This window comes from Astatotilapia calliptera, chromosome 16 (genome assembly GCF_964374335.1).
Source record: "Astatotilapia calliptera chromosome 16, fAstCal68.1, whole genome shotgun sequence".
Classification (NCBI taxonomy): Eukaryota; Metazoa; Chordata; class Actinopteri; order Cichliformes; family Cichlidae; genus Astatotilapia; species Astatotilapia calliptera.
In genome coordinates, this window is record NC_137437.1 from 4,304,008 (window position 1) to 4,325,919 (window position 21,912).

At 40.0% G+C, this 21,912-nt stretch overlaps 1 protein-coding gene across 2 annotated transcripts in view; it reads right to left on the reverse strand.

Moving 5' to 3' along the window:
* arhgef49 (Rho guanine nucleotide exchange factor 49) overlaps positions 1-21,912 on the reverse strand; it is a 75,088-nt gene that overhangs the window by 34,975 nt on the left and 18,201 nt on the right. The window contains exon 1 of one of the 2 annotated variants that reach the window (XM_026143681.2): positions 9,906-10,060. The exons of the other annotated variant lie outside the window; for it this stretch is intronic. The gene's annotated coding sequence lies outside the window, so the exon portion shown is untranslated. Of the gene's footprint in view, positions 1-9,905; positions 10,061-21,912 lie in introns of those variants that run through there. 2 annotated transcript variants of the gene reach the window in all.

Genomic DNA, 21,912 nt, shown 5'->3' on the forward strand with positions numbered 1-21,912 from the left:
GATTGGTCTTTACCTTGTAGTTTCATCTGCTGCATATGTGTGTTTCTGTGTTATATCCAGGGCTCTGCGTTAAATCAAATCGAAGGGCTGATTAATTACATTTTATACACTATTCATTTAAACAGTGTTCTTTTCTAGAGAGCCTGCTGCCTCTGAGAATCAAGGCGCAATAAAAAGACAATAACTAACAGCTAAAATAACAATCTCAATTAGAAAATAGTCAGCACTTTACTCGTGTTGTCATATCAAAAAATGGTGTGATCAATATTGTGCTACACTGTAAGTCTGCGTGTCAGACGCGCATGTTTAATTGATGAAGCAACAAGCCATGTAATTACCTGGTGATTGCAGAGGAAAATAAGCTGTGATAAAAAATAGGCAGACTCAAGAGTGAAGCTTAAAGAAGGTAAGATCTATTTTCATATATATATGTTTGTGTGTGTTAGCCAATCAGCAGAGTGGCTTTCTATCATGCCACAGCCAGCCTCTCCCATTGACTCACGGAGCGTCACAGATCTCTCAAATTGATGGTATCCATAACCACGGGTATACAAAGCTAACCTTTAGAGCCACAGGTATGTGAAGGCTCAGCATACACACACAAACACACACACCCTACAGATACGAGATCAAACTCCAGTACATCCCTTTTAACTGGGAAGCTGCACTACGGTGATTATGAACCCGTGTGGCAATTTAAAGTTCTGATCTACAAAGAGGATTTTGGATGAACATGAGATCTTTCCCTCTGAGGAGGAGAAATGAAGCGCGCCCATCATCACTGCTGATCTGTGTTACATGATGAATGAACAAATGAGAGCCAAGAAACAGAGACAGAACATGATGTCATAAGTAAGCTTTGTGTAAAGCAGGGAGGAAATGCTGACATTTAAGTGATGCAGAGAATTAATGAGTTAGTGTTTGCGCATGAGACAGCTTGCCCAAGGCTGCAACTCTGATGCACCATTTGGAATCAAAAGAACAAAACAACTTTGCGTTCTTTGTTTCTGTGAGGAGTACACAGTACTCTCAGATCTATAACAGACTACAAACAGTGCATTGAACCCACGTTGCACTGCCAGCTATCGCTGTTGATTCTTCCAGTTTTTCATCATCTTCCTTAGTTGTTTGTTTTTGAGAGGCACACCCAAGCTGCAGACTACTCCAGCATGAAACGGGTAAAAGCCTAGGATACTGTCTTCTTCATCGAGACACATTTTATTCCATTTTTTCATTCAAAGCTCAGAAATGCAGGTAAAACGTGACCACCAATCAACAGCTGAACAACCAACTAGACACCAACCTACAAAAACTTTATACAAAAGATCGGCGTAGCCAAAGTATTTGATGTTGTTGTTAAGCTACAACCGTAATTCATTCAAGGGAGTTGTCACCTGCAGGATTTTGTTTGAAAGCAGGTTTACGCCACTGTCACGATGGCTTTACTTTTGAGACGTGAAGGCTAAATCAATATTTTACATCCCGTCAATGAAATAGCTACATGACCATGTTTTTAATGAACTAATGTTTTCATTCATGTCGGTCACACATACAGCACATACATTAAAACAATATTTATCATAATTTCCAATTCACTTGATTTTAGCCAATATGTTCCAGTATATATATATATATGTATAATCCAGTGTATGTTCAATGTTCAGTGTTTAGTGCAATTTGGATCTTCAATTATTGACCAATGAAATCAATGCACGTACTATCTCCCTTAAATGTCTCTTTTTAAAATTACAGGTTAAACATGTATGTTTTTGACCATGTCAACATCAAACAAACAGTGTGCAGGTTAAACTTTGTTTCTAAAACTAAACAGGATTATATGTAGCTTGCAAAGAAGACAAATAAGTCTACAGTACTGTGCAAAAGGTTTAGGCAGGTGTAAACAAAGAATGCTTTCAGAAATATAAATGAATGTTTATTTGACCCAAATGTATTCTGAGACATGAGAACGACCCCAAACATACAGCCAAAGTTATTAAGAACTCATTTCAGCATAAACATGAACAAGAAGTACTGGAAGAGATGGGATGGCCCCCAGAGAGCCCTGATCTCAGCATCATCAAGGGTGTCTGGGATTTCATGAAGAGACAGAAGGATGTGAGGAAGCCTACATCCACAGAAGATCTGTAGTTAGTTCTCCAAGTTAGTTCTCCAGCCGAGTTCCTTCAAAAACTGTTTGTAAGTGTACCTAAAAGAATTGATGCTGTTTTGAAATCAAAGGGTGGTCACACCAAATCTTGATTTGATTTAAATTTCTCTTTGGTTAATTTACTGCATTTTGTTGCTTGATGAAAATGAATGAGTCGCACTTCCATTTTTGAAAACATTCTTTGTTTACAGCATTTTTTTAATCACCTGCCTAAAACTTTTGCACAGTACTGTATATATGCAGTTACACTCTTTAGCTCCTCAGTCATGAGTCACTGGACATTGTGGACATCGACGGTCACAACTCATGCATAATGCACCTTTTATATGTATGGGCGTGTGCAGGTATATGTGTATGTATATGTATACATATGTACATTTAGTGTGTACATGTGTGTGTGCGTGTGTACATGTCTATACTTATAGATGTCTATTACTTATATAGTAATAGTAATGGTAGAATAGTTACATTTATGTCTTGCACATTTTTACAACTCTCTATCCATAATAACATACTGTTGTATATAGTGCATTATCTTACTTATTTGTATTTGTTGTATTTTTTTTGTATTTTTCTTCTGCTATCTGATCCCACAGCGGGGAAATTTGTGCGTTACCTCAGCTCAGGTGAGGTAACGCACAAATTTCCCCGCTGTGGGATTAATAAAGTCTTATCTTATCTTATCTTATCTTATCTTATCTTATCTTATATGTATACATATATCATTGTTACATGTATACATCATCCTGTTGTTAAGTGCTTATAAACACTGTTTATAAGTGTTTTTGTCATCCAACTAAATACTGTGACATAAGAAAGAAAGTTGAATTAACCATAAATGTCTGTGTCATACATGAGCGAAGCGAAAAAGCACAGCAGGATAGCTGCTTTTACTCCCTCGCTGAGAAACAAAGTAGCAGCGTAAGCCTCGGCTGCAGTTGCAGCCAGAAGCTCATAAAAACTGTAGCATTAGAGTGGTACCAAAGTTCACCCCAAACTGCATGGCCAAAGTATTTTAAATTAATGAATGTTTTATCAGCCTATCCACACAGTGAATGTTAAGCTTCAACTCATCAGTGCACACCCATTCAACTTTAATTGGACGCTGACAGTTGCACATGTTAAATTCCCAGTTTTATCAAAGAAGCAGACATTTTCCATCAGACTTCCTTTTTCAAAATCTCTTGTGGGATAATAATGTGTTGTTTGTGAGACCCTTGATACCCACAACCACCCCACCCACTTTTTGTGTCTTCTCAATATCAAAATCTTATTTTTTTGAAATAAATTTTAGTTCCACTTGAAGAGATTTTCTCCTGTATTGGTAATAAAATACTTCGCACTACTCACAAATTATTTGCATTTTTAAAGTTACAGTTACAGTTTTGTGTATGTGTGTTTCGGGATTTTTAAATGTTACTAAACAGTATCAAGTAGCTGACCAAATAATAAAATATACATAAATTCTCGTTTTTCACATCTGAGTTAAATAACAAAAAACAGCTAAATATCTAAGCTCCAGGAAAACAAAGCAGTCCCCAAAGATCTAGGAGTTGCTAGAGTAAACCTTTAATCTCTAATTACTTCCCGAGGCAAGAAAATATGATAAAAGAATATGCAGTAAAGTAAACTATCTAGTGATGTAGTGTGGGCAAACATAGATTCCATAGAAATACAATATGACAGTAGCCAGGTTCAATGAAAGGTCCACACACACACGCATGCACACACACACCTATCCCCAGGGTATGTTCCTGTGTCCGTTGTCTTTTCTGCAGGGGATCATAATGACATCAGCAAGAGCAACACCTACATAAACAAAACCTCAACAGTCGCCTTACATTCATATCCACATCCATATGCTCACTTGCACACAGACACACGAACACACAGTCTCTGACCTCATTCCTACAATCTGTCTTCTGGGAGAAAAAGGCAGACGTAGACAAACAGAAGAAAAAATGAATGCTACCAGGTAAAATAAAGGGAGCAAACAGTTGCAGAGCTGAAGAGCCTAAACTGAGTGGAAGAGGAACATCTGATAAAAGCTCACAGAGGAGAAAAGAGGCGGAGAGCTTAGGTGACTATAGAGAGGAAGATGAGCAGAGATTGATGGGATAAGAGAGATAGAGGTATCGCTGCTGTCCCAGGAGTGGCGTTAATAAACAAATTAAGGCTGATAAGGCAGGAGAGGATTTGCTGGGCAGCAGATGGCTGCATGCCTCACCCCCTCCCAATCACCAGGAATCATGAGAGAGAGGGGGATAAGAGAGGACGAAGGTGGATGTTGAAAAAGAGGAATGGACATTGATGATGAAGGCAGAGTTTTTTTTAAAGAGAGCACTTTTTTTCTAAATCATCCTGTCAGTCAGAGGAAGATAAACAGATTGTGCCATGTTTTATTCACCCACTCTGTTACAGGCAGCTGCTTGGAAAAGAAAAAATAAAATCCTCTTTGACATCAAAATAGGGAAAAATGTTTCAATAATGCCCTGCTGGTCTTAGAAACTTAAGGTTATTCTTAAGATTTGGAGTTGAGAAGCTGAGAAGCATTAAAAGTTTTAAGATTTAAACAAGAAGCACTCAGAGAGCACAAACCTCCGTCCTTGTAGTGCAGTAAAAATCAGATAAAAAGAGGTAAGTAAATAACAGCAATTGATTTGTAATTACATGCACATGAATAACTTGAGCTTATTACATTTTTAGCTCAAGTTACCTTGTTATATTTTAAATCTTTATAGTCATTCAATTCAATTCAATTGTATTTATATAGCGTCAAATCACAACAACAGTCACCTCAAGGTGCTTTATATTGTAAGGTAGACCCTACAATAATACATACAGAGAAAACCCCAACAATCATTTGACCCCCTATGAGCAAGCACTTTGACGACAGTGGGAAGGAAAAACTCCCTTTTAACAGGAAGAAACCTCCGGCAGAACCAGGCTCAGGGAGGGGTGGGGCCATCTGCCGTGATTGGTTGGGGAGAGAGAAGGAAGACAGGATAATACAGTACTTTCTATATATTGACAACACACCACACCACACTTCTAAGAATCATAGTCTCTAAGGTAAACGACCTTTTGTCAATTTTTGACCAATAAATCATTACGTTGACCTTGAAGACCCTTGTACGCATACGCAAAATTTAAATTTTTAATTTCTTTAAACGGAAATCATTTAAAACTTTGAGCTATTGTGTTTACAGGCAGGCTGGCAGACCAAAAAAACATAACTTGCTTGACAAAGGTAATTATATGCTATTAATATGAATACTAGGCTCCTAATACTTGGAGACATATAGGTTGCAGACCGTTCCCCCTATTTAATTTCATTTGTCTTTATTTTTATTTCAAATGAACTGCAACCAGAGCTTACTGAAGCGTAACTAGTCAGCAGCAGTTGGACTACAAACTGATTTCATATCAAAACTACAAAGTTCTGGTGTTGAAAATCTGGTTCTTTGCAAAAGAGCCCCTGTTACAATACTGGCCAGACTCAGTGAATCAGAAATGACTTGGAAGATGCGACTTTCCAAGCAGTCGGAGAAAACATGGCAGAAACGAAACTCTGTGACTCTGTAACGTTAGACAAACTGCTTTTAAATTCAGCCATGTATTCTTGCAGTCGCCTCTTTTTCACCGGATCAATGCTGAACCCTGACCTTGCTGTGGGGGGTGTCAGTGTTTTCCATAAGCCTTTCTTGTCAGCTCATTGTCAGCTCCATCAGAGATACATCGAGCCCTGATTATCGACTGACTGGCTCCTACAGGCGCCTATGAGGATCTGTATGTGCTGAAGCTTTTCTGGATGTCATCACATGACTAACACCTTTTTTAAAGATAGGGAGAGTGAGAGGAGGAGTAAATGAACAGGGGAGGGGGAAGGAAGTAAAGCCCCTTTTCTTGCTCCCCAGGAAGCCAAGGACACACTTATGACTGGCTTAAACTGGAGAGGAGAGGAGAGGAGAGGAGAGGAGAGGAGAGGAGAGGAGAGGAGAGGAGAGGAGAGGAGAGGAGAGGAGAGGAGAGGAGAGGAGAGGAGGGGTTTGGAGGAAGAAGGGATGAGAGCGATGAAAAGATGGAGCTGGAGGGATGTATCTTAGTAGCACAGACAAAGACGTGGGGCTGAACGGGTGGGTGTTGGGACTGGAAATGAAAAGGATGAAGAGCCATTGATCAGCTGTCACCTCAGTTTACAGAGACCTGACTAACAAACATCAACGCTCAAATGCTCAGTAAACTCACTATTGTATGAGAGTGCATTTACATTTATGCAGTTTAATGCACGGCCTGCTGCTGTGTTCTCATCATTTTTTAGATAGAAACAATTTCTAAAATGTGGGTCCAAATGCTGCATGTATCTTATGCAGCCAGTGGAAGTGCAGCACTTCCCCCATCCACCCAAAGTTGGTGCACATTTAGAGTCCTTGCACCTCGCCAAGGTCTTCTGAGGGCTAAAATAATTTCCCCAGAACATAATTTAGACCCCAGTCCTCATGGTGGAAAAGCAATGACTCCCAGAAGATCCTTGTCTTCGGGCAAAGTTCCTGCAATGGATATATATAGTTGAACACATAGCATACTTTGACTAGTACTTCCATCACACATTCATACAAGCATGCATGACACCTTACTCTTACTCTAGCTGTCTGCTCCAAGCCATCGAAATGTGAACATCACTAAAAATCAAACTTGACATCCCACAGTGGGTCCCACTTTACTGGCACCAAGCAGAAGATTCACCCACAAGATGCTCCAATAACAGCTAAGTTTATTTCTCTGATTTTTGTTAGAATAATTACTCTTCCTCATTTTCCTAAGTACACCTAACTATATACCAAAGCACCATTTAATTAGCGCTGAAGAGCCAACCACATTGGACTGTATCTTTCTATAAATGGCAGATGGAAATAGCTAATTACTATCCCCAAGAAACCTTTTGGTCATCCTAACCGGTGGGTACAGACATGATTAGCCTCGCGTGAACCTTTTAAGCCCCGAGTCAAAAGCTCTCTTCTCCCACTCCCCAGCATCAATATCTCTATGCAAACCTGCCTATGTCAACTCAATTTATTTTCCAATTTCCCGCAGGGTGAAAGACTGCCTCCCTCTCTCTCCCACTGTCTACCATCCATCACTCTACAACTTTCCATTCTCTGATGCTTTTCTCTTTTCTCCCTAGGCAGCCATGTGTCCCATCCTCTCCTCTTTTATTTGTCAATTGTCCTCTCAGTTGAAAATTTTAGGTACTGCTGTGTGTGCCTTGTGTGTCTTTGTCAGACAGGCAACTGAGAAGAGAAAGACAGGGGAAACTTAAGCCTTGATTATACTCTGTTGCAGACACGGACAGCTGGAGACATTGCTGTTAGACTTTTTTAATGTGCACTTGAAGTCCGCCGCCTGGTGCCCGTGCACGGTTGGTGCATTGTGATATGAAATCTCTGCAGATGAGTCCTCACGGCCACAAAAAACAGTCAAACGAACGGATGTCGACCCGCGCACTCACAGTCTCATCATCAAATTTATATCACTTGGACCAAAAGGGAAAGTATAATCCAGGCACTGGAGTGGTTATGTAAGTAATGGAACAGGAAGAGGAACATTACGCAGACAATAATTTAACAAATTACTAATATGAAAAGGCTCTAATCCAAGTGGCTGTAGTACCTCAAATAGCCACTAGAGGTTTTTGACCCAAAAGTGAGTCGTTCGTTGTAGACTCACATTACCAGGAAGAAGTGCCACTTTGAATGCCAGGTGGCCATGGCTACTAGGTGGCTTTAAGTAGTGTGTTTTATATAGAGTGTGTGATCTGAAGCCACAAGAAATTTCTAACAGTCTATCTCAAGCAATTTTTTTTGCCTCTTTTAGCTTTTTGTTTTGATTTTATAGCACATTTACTACTTAAGTCCCAACTTTCACTGTCACCATTTCCAGCAACAGCAGCCAGCCGATAAACCTCTTGCACATTACCTGATGTCGAAAAATACAAAATATAAAAAACAGCAAAGACATCCGGCTGTACTTATATTTATCCAGAACCAACAAACAACAACTCCAAAAGACCTCACTTCCTGTGCCAATAGACAATGATTGCCGACTAAGATGAGTATTGATGAGAATTTACTGATACCAATGCCTTTAATGATTCTGCCTATGTGTCCAATTCTTTATCAATTGTTGTATTGATTCTTGATCAATTTTTTTTCGTTTAGTGCAAAAGACACCCAACAAAGGCTTTCGGGATAAATTAAACTGCGCTAATATCTTTTGAGCCTTTACACAATATAGAACAAGAGTAGAGAATAGGTTAGCATGTGCAAATCTTCAATGCTTTATGACTGTATCTGTATCTGCAATTAGATGTTTGTGTTTTCTGTTTGCAACTATTACTGCAAATGTAATTATTTAGAGCTTTAGACTGTTGGTCTAAATCAAATTTTCTAAATCAATTTCAGGACATCAACATGGAACCATGTAAGCTACAGCTGGCTGAAATAAACTACTTGAAAAAAGAAATTAAGGAGCTCTAGTCAAAAGTTTGAACAAGTTGGTAAAACAGGTCATTCGTAACGGTATAAGGAGTTTTATGGTGTCATTAGATGACTGCAAAACATACTTTATTGCAAGGAACTATCCCAACACAAGACTAATGTTCATAAGCACTGAAAAAAATTGTTATGAATTTGATCACCCATTCCTTCACCTCTGCTTTACATGAAGCCACAGCCAAGGCCAGTTGATATTCATGCTGCTCTCTAAATAACCATCAGCATACACCAACACAAACACAAGGCTCTGGCCAGCTGCAGAGGAATACACTATCGACCAGACAGGAATTTATCAGCCACCATAATTAATCTTGTGGGAGGCGGGCAGTGAATGTCTGCCTGTGAGTGAATCTCTAAGTATGCCTCAGAGAGACACGGGGCGGGAATGATGGCTCATATTGACGATATCTCTTGTGTAGAACAGCCCCGGTACAAACTCGCACACAGACAGACAGGCAGACAGTCCGCAACACACATACAGGCCCAAAATCTTTAGAGGGTCATCCAGACCTGAAAAGAAACTACTCACATCATGCAACGTTTTCAAAGATGTCTGAGCATCTACATCAGACTGCATCTGTTTATCCTGCTTTTCCTCCAGGAAAGACTTTGCCCTTTTGAGTTACACATTTAGTGATCACACAAGCTCCCAGCTTTAGTCCGATACGAACACACAAATAAGCAAAAGTAGGTTGTAAAAATGGGCTGTACTATCAAAAGAAGCCTAGAACATCTATCTTTGTCCATGCAAAGCATCACATTACACCTGCTGTCATCCCTCGACTTCCCTCCATACAAGGCTCTATGAATTATTGAGCGATCCCTGCATCGTCAACTACTACACCTCCGATTGAGCAGAATAAATATTCAATCTGCTTTCACCATTCATAAAATGACAAGACCCCCTGTTTGCAAGAGACCACCTGCAAGCTGAAACATAGGGAATTGAATGTATGATAATAGCCTCATTTCAAAGGCATTTTAAGAAAGAGGCTCATGCAGCTCTTTCACCAACCAGACCACATGCTTCTTTCCTTTTTGCTCTAGTTTTTCCACCGGTAACAACTATCTCCACTCTGCAGGTCTTTCCAGCACAGGGAAGGATGCATATGCCACAAACTCTTTCGCATAAGATAATAAAGGCCATAAAAGTGAAAAGAATTTTTGTATGTTTGTGTACTCACCTTTGTTACAAAGCAGCGTGTGTCTGTTGCTCGTTGTGTGTGTTATGAGCTCCGGAGCGCAGCGGGCAGCCTATCCTCTCTGTCTCGCTCCCACTGCGAGCTGGAGTAAAGTGCGTGTGAGAGAGAGTGTGTGTGAGTGTGAGCCCTCTCACTGGCTATTGTTACAGAGAAGGTAGCCAAACTGAGCATGCTCCAACATGAACAGCCCTTGCGGTTGGCATGGAAACCGGGAAGCGGCTGTCTTGCTCAAGTTGTGAGGTGCTTTTCAGACACACTCAGACAAATGCAGAGCGAAGTGCTGGCAGGTGCTGGCGCCGTGTCATCATCCTGGCCACGTTACTATGCTTGATTAATCCTTCATTCTCAGCGTTTCAATTCTCGTCAGTCAGAGTAACGTGACAGCTGCTCTGACAGCCAATGACCTGGATCACACACAGAAATTCACACGGCGTCCTGGATAGAGTAATCCACCACAGTATGGAGCTCCGCACCGCACATGATTGTTAACCTAAATGTTACCAGAATCTGTTTGGGTTTATTAGGGATTATCATCCCACCAAAAATGTATCTTATCCAACTTTCCATGCTCTGTCCATAAACCCCAAGGCCACAAGAGTGAACTCATTGTAAAATATTTGTTGCATTTAATTTGCAACAATATTGCATTAGGGTATAAAACAAAGCATGTCTGTGTGGACCATTCATAGTGGCCTGCTGTCAAATTTGTAATTTATTGGTGCAAAAACCTGTCAATAGCTTGGATAAATTATTCACGTTGTTTCTAACATATTTGTATAACCAGCTGTTGAACCATCCTAGGTATAGAAAAGAAATCTTTTGACAAGCATCAGTTCAGACACGCACATACCCACATTTTTAAAATCACAAGCATTGTGATAATATACGTTTTTTGCTCCCAAAGTTACAAAGCCCTCTAGTGGATAAAAGGCTGCTAAGTAGGAAACATCATGATCATTTTGTAGCAGGGCTGGGTATCGTCACTGATTTCTAGAATCGATTTGATTCTGATTCACAAGCTGAATCGATTCGATCCACAATTTGATTCAATTCGATTCGAATCGATTTGAATCTGGGAAATTTTGCCTCAGACAGTCAGAAATATTATAATTCAGATCAGTACATTTACATATTTTTGTATCTATAAAAAGGAAGCTGACACTTTCCAGACTTTATCAAAGGTGTGAGCATCACAGCAGAGGCCTTTGTGTCAAAGTAGCTGAAGATAAAACACAGAAAAACATGAAGGTGATTTTCCTGGCCTGGAATTTTATCAAAATATTCTGCAGTAGATCAAAAACAAAAGGAAACCATTAATCAACTTATGAACATCACCTCTGAAGTTACAGCGGTTTTATTAGAGACACGGCTAAGCGTTTTGCATTTTGCATAATTTTAAAAAGTTTAAATTTGTTCAGTATAGAACGGCAGAAATTAGGTTTTCTTTTCGGAAGTATGTAAAAGGAAAAAAAAACAGCGGCCGACAGCGCTGTAAATAACGGTAGACTTGTGCGTAACAAGCAAGTGAATAATGCAGAAAACAGATTTTTAGATGGGAAACTGTTCTTGAAGTACAGAGAGAGAGAGAGAGAGAGAGAGAGAGCTGTGCATGAAGTGTGATTTTATTGTGGTGGAAGCAAAACAGCAAAAGTAAGAGGGAATCCATGACGATGTTTATGTGAAGCCTAGTTTGGATCTTCTTCTGCTGGTTCGGTCAATATTGTTTGGAGAGAGATCAAACTAACAGCTTTAGAATCAGCGCAAAAATGGCGTAAACACAAAGCGTGGACCCGCCGAAACATCAGAATCAGCGAGCTGTCGGCTTTCAGCCCCGAGTGTGTGAGAAAGGCGACATCTCACTGATTCTGATCCGCGGGTCCGCGCTGTGTGTTTACGCCTTTGTGCAGAAGCCGTGTACCTGCTCTCATTTACTGTTTTAAATGTTTGGTGGTTGTCGAAATTTGGTGACGTTTCACCTGAGATTCTGGCATTTTGGGCAAAATACATTTATATAAAAAAAAAATCGATTCAGGATTTTAATGAATCGATATCACGTTATCCAAGCCAGAATCGATTTTAATCAATGAATTGATTATTAAAACTCACCCCTATTTTGTAGCTATAAAGCTACAAAAGGAGGAGGTTGGGGTGGATAAATGGATCAACAAAACAAGGGACTTGAGACTGCTGTTTGCTTCCACTTTTCGTCTGACTGCTAGTGCTTTTTTTTTTTTAACTGCTGATACAATCATTGATTAAGTCTGATCAAATGGTTAAAGAAACCATGGTGATTTGTGTGGTTTAAAAGGAATACATAGTGTTTTTCTTTTTAAGTAACATTTTTTGGCATGTTTGGCAAGGAACAGACAATTTATGTGTCATAATTTAATATCTGAAAACATTGTTTAATGTAAAGCGCAAATGTATTTCGCTGTTTGGACAATTTGTTGTTAACATGCCAAAATGCATTTTTCCAATATGTATGTTAAGTGAAAGAGTTTCTGGCATACTCGCTGTGAAAGCCTCACAATGTAGACTTTCATTAGATGAAGAAGAACAAAAACAGATACCGATCACTGAGTCTTTCACCTATCCAGAATTACAAAAATCAGTGAATTTCTAGATATTTCTACATTTGCATAAAAGACTTGCCTTCTCATGAAACAGGAAAGGTTTTAGTATGGAGTCTTTGTCTTGATAAAATCAATTTCTTTCATTAACATGCAAATTTATTTACCCAGCAGGGATGCTCAAAATCCAATCTGATGTTCGGTTCTCTCAGAGGAACATGTGTCGTAGGAATAAACTATATTAATAGGCCAAGAATCAAACATTATCCATAAATATAGTGTTCCACACAATAAAGCAGAGCCTCTGCTGTCCTGTGTGTGTGTGTGTGTGTGTGTGTGTGTGTGTGTGTGTGTGTGTGTGTGTGTGTGTGTGTGTGTGTGTGTGTGTGCGTGTTTCTTCTTCTGGGCATATGGAGAGAGACTGCAGGGGCATTCCACAACCTTCACTTCCTGTGGGAATAACAGTCACGAAAGGCACCATGCTGGCAACAGCCCGCCAGCTAAGCAAATTGCCAAGAGAACTGCTTTTGCTTTTGTTTCGTTTCTTGTACAATTACACCAAAAACCTACACGTTCTATTATTTTTTTTATATTCATACATGCCAAACCTTTAAAAAAATCCCAGTGTCTTTATTTTGCTTTCTTGGTCCAAATTCATCAACCACAAAAGTAAAAACGAGCTACAAAGCAACAGGAGAAAAAGTGAAACCATTGGTGAAACGATTATAAGCGGTCAATGCTGCCCACTCGCCGTAGGGGGTGTGTTCACTCAGCACCTGCTGCTCTGCATCTCAGGGCTGCTTGCCATCAGCAGAACCACACTAAAACGTTCAAAGCTGTTGAAGTGTTTCTCCAATATTCAGCAGCTCTCCCACACGTCAAACAATCAATATTGTGACTGCAACGAGAATTAATCACAGGAAGCAGGGAGGTCTGGGTGTTTATGGTTAAGTATATAAATGTACAGCATGTAGTCACTAGCAAACTGGCTCATCTAGAAGTCAGTTTTACATTAAATAATGAGCAATTAGAATCTGAAATGACCCTCCGATGTCACAGAGTGCACGTACTGCACTTGATACAAAGAGCCAGGTGCTCAGAGATGTCAAGGACTGTGGGCAACATCTCAATAACATCAAGTCTTTTACTTCAGAAACCTAAGCACAATTACAGTATATTATTATATTACCATTACTAACAAACAGGTGAATTAAAAAAGAATTGAAAAAATTAAAAAAAATCTTTAATTAGACACTTAAAATTTTTTTTACCTTTAACCTTTTGTTTGGTTGTGGATAGACAGAAGAAGAAAGAATTATGAACTTATGATTATATTTTTAAATTTTTTACTGAAATAACCATAAAATACAATTTTTTCCTTTTATCCATCCTCTGAAACTTATTTAACGCTGGGTTGCAGGGACAGCAGCCTCATGAGTCTATTATCTATTATCTATTATCTATTATGAGTCTATTATCACTGCTGTCCTCCAGTTTGTCCAAGGGAATACCTTGGTATTCCCTTGGACAAACTGGAGGCGGTGGCTGGGGAAAGGGAGGTCAGGGCCAGAGAAGCCCTGACCTCCCTTTCCCCAGCCACCGCCTCCAGTTTGTCCAAGGGAATACCAAGGTATTCCCAGGGAATATTAAAGATGCAAGCATATTCTCGTTCCACCCTGGGGCCTCCTCCCCAGGACATGCCCAGAACACCTTGCCCAAGAGAAGCCCAGAAGGCATCCTAGTCATTTGCCCACACCACCTCTAGACCTGGCTCTATACCTAATTCACCGCCATTACCTACAGCATGCTGGCAGTCCAGAGACTGGATTGTACTGTTGCCAAATCTTACTGTACGACACCAATGCAGATTAATCTACTGCTGGGTTCTTTAATTAATGAGCAGTTTGACATTTTTATTTCCTTTCTTGTTCAAGAGTTACATGCGAACAGTGACACCTAACAAGTAAGTAACACATAAACACATACAACACACAAAATCATTTACCAATTCAATCCAAAAATCCAAACTCAAATAAAAAAAAGTTGCGGTCTTGGTTACACAATTAGTCCTAATACATAATTAGCACTCAAGGACATCATTATGACTGCATTGAGTGATGGTTTTAGCTAGTTTAGCCGAATCACCACAAACTCCCACGTAGAGTGTTATTATCGGCCCATAGCTTTAGTCCTCCAGATTAAAATTCAGCTGCTTTTAAGCTCTGTTTGTGACTCACCGACTCAAATTTAAAGCCGCTTTCACACATAGACTGCCGCCCAGAACTCATCAGCTGTGGAGCTCTATGACTCAAAGCAAAGTCCAACTGATCTCAGGTAAATATCCAAACTATTCACAGTGAATGGGTGGGTATCACAGGTCCCACATTTCCTTTTCTGAGCCACAAGTCAGAAAAGGAAACTGACCTGATTCTCGACACTGTTGGTTATTTATGTGGAACAATGGCTATGGCTTTAGTGGAATTTAACCTCTACAACATCAGGTTAATACAATACAATACAATACAACTTTATTTGTATAGCACATTTAAAAGACCAGTGGTACACCAAAGTGCTGTACAATAAAAACAGGAAAATTAAGACAATAAATAAAAGACTATTAACAAAGTACCACATGTGTCATCAGGTTAAGAGCACTAATTATACAACAATAAAAGGGAATATAAGAACAAAGTTACTAAGAACAGATATAGCTAAAAGATAAAGTACATAAATAAGAAATTGAACCAAATATAAAACAGGGGCACTAACTAGATGGAAAAGCTATGTTGAATAAATGAGCTTTTAAACGGGGTTTAAAAGATAAAACGGAGTCTGACGCACGGATAGCAATAGGAAGGTTGTTCCACAGATTCGGTGCAACCAGGGCAAAAGCACGGTCACCCCTAGATTTAAGTCTAGATCTAGGCTGAGCCAGGAGTAATTGGGCTGAAGACCTGAGGGCTCGCCCAGGGACATATAGACTAAGAAGATCGACAAGATAACGAGGGGCTAAATTATTTATAATTCTAAAAGTGAGCAACAATATTTTAAATTCAATGCGATATTTTATGGGTAGCCAATGCAACTCAATAAGAACTGGGGTGATAGAGGCATGCTTTCTAGTGCCAGTCAGAAGGCGAGCCGCAGCATTCTGGACAAGCTGAAGTCTGTGAAGGAGAGCGGAGTGAAGACCAAAGTAGAAGGAGTTACAGTAATCCAATCTAGAAGTCACAAAAGCATGAATGAACTTTTCAAGATCTTTATGAGGGACATAGTGCTTAGTCTTAGCAATAAGGCGCAGTTGGTAGAAGCTAGATTTGATTACTGAAGACACTTGTTTGTTAAATTTGAAAGAGCTGTCCAGCAGAACCCCGAGGTCACTAACTGAGTCAGAGAAAGAAGTGGCAAAGGAACCAAAGGTATCGGCTGATAGGCCCCTAGGGATATGGTTGCCAAACACCACAATCTCCGCTTCCTTTTCGTTCAGGATAAGGGAATTGTCTGAAAGCCATTCTCTGACTTCTCTCATGCACTCGAGGAAGCAGTGCAACGAAGAAGCAATGTCGTACAAAGTGTCGCAGAACTTCAGAAATAGTGGGTTAGCCAACTGTTAGCTGGCTTATTACCAAGGTGTTACAGAGTGATTGGGCTGGTGGGTGAACCCTGATATCTGGTGTAGCTGTCCTCAAACTAACTTCCAAATTGATTTGAACTGTGCGCTGTGAGCTCCAGTAGATATGTTTTCTTTGCAGACAGGCTCGGTATCTGTACTGCTTGCTGGCTTTGCTCTTTGTGAATTTAACCAACTGCAGTCATCAACATATTGTTGTTGGCTGAGTTATCATGGCTGCTCTCCAACTCCTAACCAGGATAAGCCTGCTTTGCACCAGTCCACCAGAGGCCATTACTGTAAACTCTGAGACTTATTTAAACTGTCCAGTTGTTTTGAACATTTGAGTTATGAATTATCATTCATTTTGTTGTCACATTTCACAGTATCAAGTGGCAGTAATTTCAGTAAAATATGTAAAAAGGTCAGATAGGGAAAAATAATAAATCTAATTAATTACAACATTACACGTGAGCTTTATTTGTTTGTTCACAGCATATCTGAGAACAAATTTATCACACATCAATTTTTTATTTCGCTTTGCTTTATTTTTTCCAAATACAGCCAGTGTACCTTTAACTAGGAAGACAGATTGCATGCCAACGTGCACAGTCTGTGTGTTTGCTGATATTTGTTGTGCAGCTCGCTCTCATTTGGTAGTGCTAACTAGATGCTGATATACATGGCTGCAACATTTTTGACATCTGCATGCATGAATGCATGACGGAGGAAAAAAATGCATCGAGTGCGTAGGTGGGACCATGGGATGACAGTACTCTCTGATTTAATGACACACATGGTATAGCTCTCTCATAGCTCACTTGACTGGTTTATTAACTTGCAAATTAGACTGAATGACTAATTAACTGTAGGCGAATGCTATTGCAGATAATCTTGCCCACTTTATCCCCTCCTCATTACTACAACTGTATAACATATTATTCAGAAGAAAGCACAGGGACATGGTCTGACATTTAAATAGCACAATTCTACTCTTACTGACAACTGAAAGCACTTTAAAGATTGCACATATTCATAAAGCACTTTATTCTATATGCTTAAGCACTTTATCTGCCTATCTAAATCTACCAATTTAGAATCAATTAATGAAACGTGCATGTTTCTGGACAATAAGGAGAGGACTCAGAGGACTCAGAGGATACCCACTCAGGCAGAAGAACAACATGCAATCTTACATAGAAACTGGCAAACTAACCAGGAGATCCAAACCAAGAATCTTCTTACCACTGTGCAGTATATCTACTACTGACTCTTTACAAGCAGCCTCCACAATATAGTCTGCATTGGCTTGTGTTGTACTGGCAACTGTCATTTCTGTTTGAGAGCCCAGACAGACTGCTTTCAATAGAAGCCAATGAAAACGCTCCATATATCTGTATATTGTCGAGTTTGCATCTATGTGCAGCAGTTTATGTCCATGTTGGCCTTTAGCTGTTACTGGACCCAGGTCTAGGTGGTACTGACAGTGAGACTCAAGATGAGATGTATCCAATGAACTGACATGCTCACCCAGCGATATACAGTTAGATTATTTATGAGAGCTCCACCATTGGTTCAATAATTCATAGGGCCCCACTCTGCCGTGGGTGAGTCACGGACAAGCCTTTTACTGAGAAAATAAGCATAGAGAGCAAAACACAACTAGGTAGAGTGAGAGAGATATTTGTGGGCAGAAAACTCAATAAGAACTTGCCACACCATTACTTTTTGAGGTCTGCTAAATTTAGCTTAGCTTCCATGACTCAGGGGAGGTTCTACACATGGAGATGAAGGAGGTGAGCCAGCTTTTAGTGTTGAATAAGTATCCCTGGGAGTTTGGAAGAATGTAGCATCCTAAAACTGGAAAAAAAAAAAGGGTTTCCCTGAACCAGCAAGCAGAACGAGAGTGAAGTCATGTCAGTTAGTAAAATTTATTTTACACGTACCATGCCCAGTACAGTACATATGCAAGCGAGTTCCTCATTTAATGTAGATTTAACTGCTTCACAATGGCTGCAACTGTTAGCTCTTCAGGGCAGGAATAATATACTGTTGTCGACTAGATGGAAATGTTTACATTGGAAAGGGGGTTACTGAGTTAATACAGGATGTCGTAAAAATGTCCTTTGTCAATTTATCCGGAGCTTGATTGCTTGGCAACCACAATGCCATTGTGAGCCACAGTGTGTACCTTTGATGCCTAACAATCAGCAGAGTGATGAGTGAATGGGTGGAGGTTGATGAAGGTCACAATGCACAATGGAACACAGTGACACACATACAGAAACATAACCACAGGCTCGGCACACTGAACTATATTTACCCCATGAACTAGGTCTTTGTCCACTGACAAAGGTTAACCTCAGGAGGTTCTGGTAATTAGAATGAGAAATGTGCTATTCAGTTATTTTTATATATTACCTGTAAATAAACATTTCATTTTTCATTCTTCCAGTGAGCTTTTGAAACATACAAAGGGTAATGAAGTTACAAATGCCCAATGATAATAATTACAGTTTTTTAGCACTTTCTATTATAAGGTAAAGACCCTGCAATAACACAGAGAAAACAAACAACGCCCAATGAGCAAGCGCTGGACAACAGTGGGAAGGAAAAACTCCCTTTTAACAAGAAGAAACCTCGGGCAGAAGCAGGCTCAGTAAGAGGATAGCCATCTGCCGCGGCCGTTAGGGAAATATGTGAATGAAGACAGGTAAACACACTGGTGTGTTTCTAAAGTGATTTGAATATTTAAAATAGCACAATTACATTAAATATAAGAAGCAATTCAAAAGATGTAAAAAGTATACTGCATATTACTGTAATTGACTGTATACTATAAATCTCAAGAAGAAATTGGATGCCTACCTCGTACTGCTAATCAAGTCTGGTAACTTTACAGTGTGAAAAATGCAATATATTATGGCTTAGGCTTTGATGCATGTCACTCATTTGTGCACTTGGTGTTTGACTTGCTGATTTCATATTTTGTGGTTGACTGAACACTTGACTGTCTGTGACTGTTGAACCAGAAGACCAACATGAAATATGAAGATCAGTTCTATCACTGTTTAGAGGTGACTGGAAATCTATTAGATCCTGTATTTCACTGCCATTGACTGTAACTTGGATGAGTCATTTACAAGGGGATAGCTCTAAATGAGAATGCAAAACAAACCCCGTAAAAGGGTGTTGTTGGTCACATATATCTTTTTTCAACAGCGGTTAGCCAAATGTGTCCTGGGCAATTATCAACTTCAGCCATGACTCTGCTTTGGTGAAAACTGAATCTCTCAAAGCACAGCGAGCATTTCCACTGCATTTTGTACAGACATTCGTGGCCCCCTGATGAATTCTGATTTCCATCCAGCACTACCAACATTTCAAATCTGATTTGTAAGGAAAGCAGCACAAAGCTTTAAGTCTGTAGCCACGTCTAGTGGAAGTGGAAGTACACACTTTTTTTTAATAAGTTCTGCTGGATGCTGAACACAAACTATTCTTATGTGAACATATTTTGACCTACAGTGTTGAGACAGGAGGCAGCAGGGGAAGTGGCCCACATACGTCAGCTAAAATTGCAGCTTCATTCACTCAAAGTGTGTGTTTCTGCATGCGTGTGGGTGCACAATATCCACAACTCTGCACATAGAGAAAGTTTGACTATCATCTGCGGTTGGAACTAATCCATATTTTTGTCATCAGATACTCTACTGAATGATTTAATTTATGAAATGCAAATACAATAAAATCCAAGAGCCACTGGCCCTTTCCCAAATGCAACCTTTTCTTTCAAGTCACAACAAAAACAAAAGATATTCAACTGAAATTGTTATCAGCAGGTGACTGAAGTTTTGCCACAGCTGCTGCTAGTCCCAAGAAAGCAGCTCTAAGCTCTTAAAACATGAGTTTGTTAGTTAGATGATCAGATCTGCTCAGCAGCAACAAACTAGGCTGTGTGTGTGCTGTTATTGACTGGACCAGACAGTGCACTAGAACAGGTGACCTTCCTGGAAAACGAGAAATAAATGGAAAACAGGGTCATATGTAACCATCGTGACCCATTAACCTCATTCATTATTTAATTTTCCAGCGGCTCTTAGTAGGCCTGAACGGAAAGAGAAGCAACTGCAGGACTCCATTAAACTCCCGTGTCAACTGTTACATAAAAAAACCTTTATGACCTATATTGTGAGATGTGTTGGCGAATGAATATGTGAGTGTGCAGTATGCGCGTATGCACATACCCCGTTTAGCCAAGTATTGGCAGACTTAAAGTCCTGTGTGCACAGAAGAGCTATGCTATCATAATCAGCATGCCTGCAGACACACAGCACGCTGAATGAACCCAGCCCTCCTGATGGTACGCCATGAAATCCAATTTTCTGTCAATCTATTCTTCTCTACAGTTTACCAGAAAGTTCCTCTCTCTGGATCACTTGCACACCATCTCCAGGCTTCTCTCATCGCTCTCTCCTACAGATGTTGCCAAGGTAATGGATAATTGACTGAAATGTCACTTCATGGAAATGAAAGTAGTGCACTCTTTCCCGACGTTAAGTCACTCTTCTTTATCTGATTGGGACATATCAGTTTGGCTGGTAGTGGCTTCAGGTTTGACAAAGAAGCATGAGGCTGAAATAAATATGTTGCTTTTATTATTAGAACAGGCGTTCAAACACATTTACACAAACCCGCCCGGTCTCTGAAAGCACCTAGCTTCCTTTTATACTCTAACTGCCTCAGGCATGTTTCTGGAATGGTCTACCAAGCAGACAAAGGACGTGTGTTGTATTCTACCCCAAAAGCCAAAAATAATATCAAAAACATCATAATTCACAGGCTGTTTTAAGTAATAAGTAGGCCCATAAAAGAGACCAACTAAGCAGAACTCTACTCAAAGATAAGCCTTAAATTAACAAATAATCTACCCTAATGAAAAGAAAGCTCAACATGTGGCGTAATGGAGTAAACCATTTTAGATGGAATGGGGGAAATAAATACATTTCATTTAAATTTCATGTTGAAAACATTCTCCCCCATGCAATGACAGCAGATGGTTCAGTCCATATGATTGCCCTCTATATTTAAACCCTGCTGCTTCTTTTACTTAAACCAGCAACTGACAGGTAACTTGAGAAAATAGAAAAAAATGGTGAATGCAGCTTATATAAACCAATAACAAAGCAGTAGTGTCAGTGTGTGAATGTATATGAACACAAAATTAATGAAATTAATGAAATATGACTGCCATGTGACTTTAATGACACATTTAGTATTAAGTGAGAATGAGGTAAAAGTGTAAAACCTCATATATATGTATAAAAAAAACACCCAGCACGCCCCTGCGGGCGGTTTATCCTTCAAGCTCGGGTCCTCTACCAGAGGCCTGGGAGCTTGAGGGTCCTGCGCAGTATCTTAGCTGTTCCCAGGACTGCGCTCTTCTGGACAGAGATCTCCGATGTTGTTCCCGGGATCTGCTGGAGCCACTCGCCTAGCTTGGGAGTCACCGCACCTAGTGCTCCGATTACCACGGGGACCACCGTTACCTTCACCCTCCACATCCTCTCGAGCTCTTCTCTGAGCCCTTGGTATTTCTCCAGCTTCTCGTGTTCCTTCTTCCTGATATTGCTGTCATTCGGAACCGCTACATCGATCACTACGGCCGTCTTCTTCTGTTTGTCTACCACCACTATGTCCGGTTGGTTAGCCACCACCATTTTGTCCGTCTGTATCTGGAAGTCCCACAGGATCTTAGCTCGGTCATTCTCCACCACCCTTGGGGGCATCTCCCATTTTGACCTCGGGA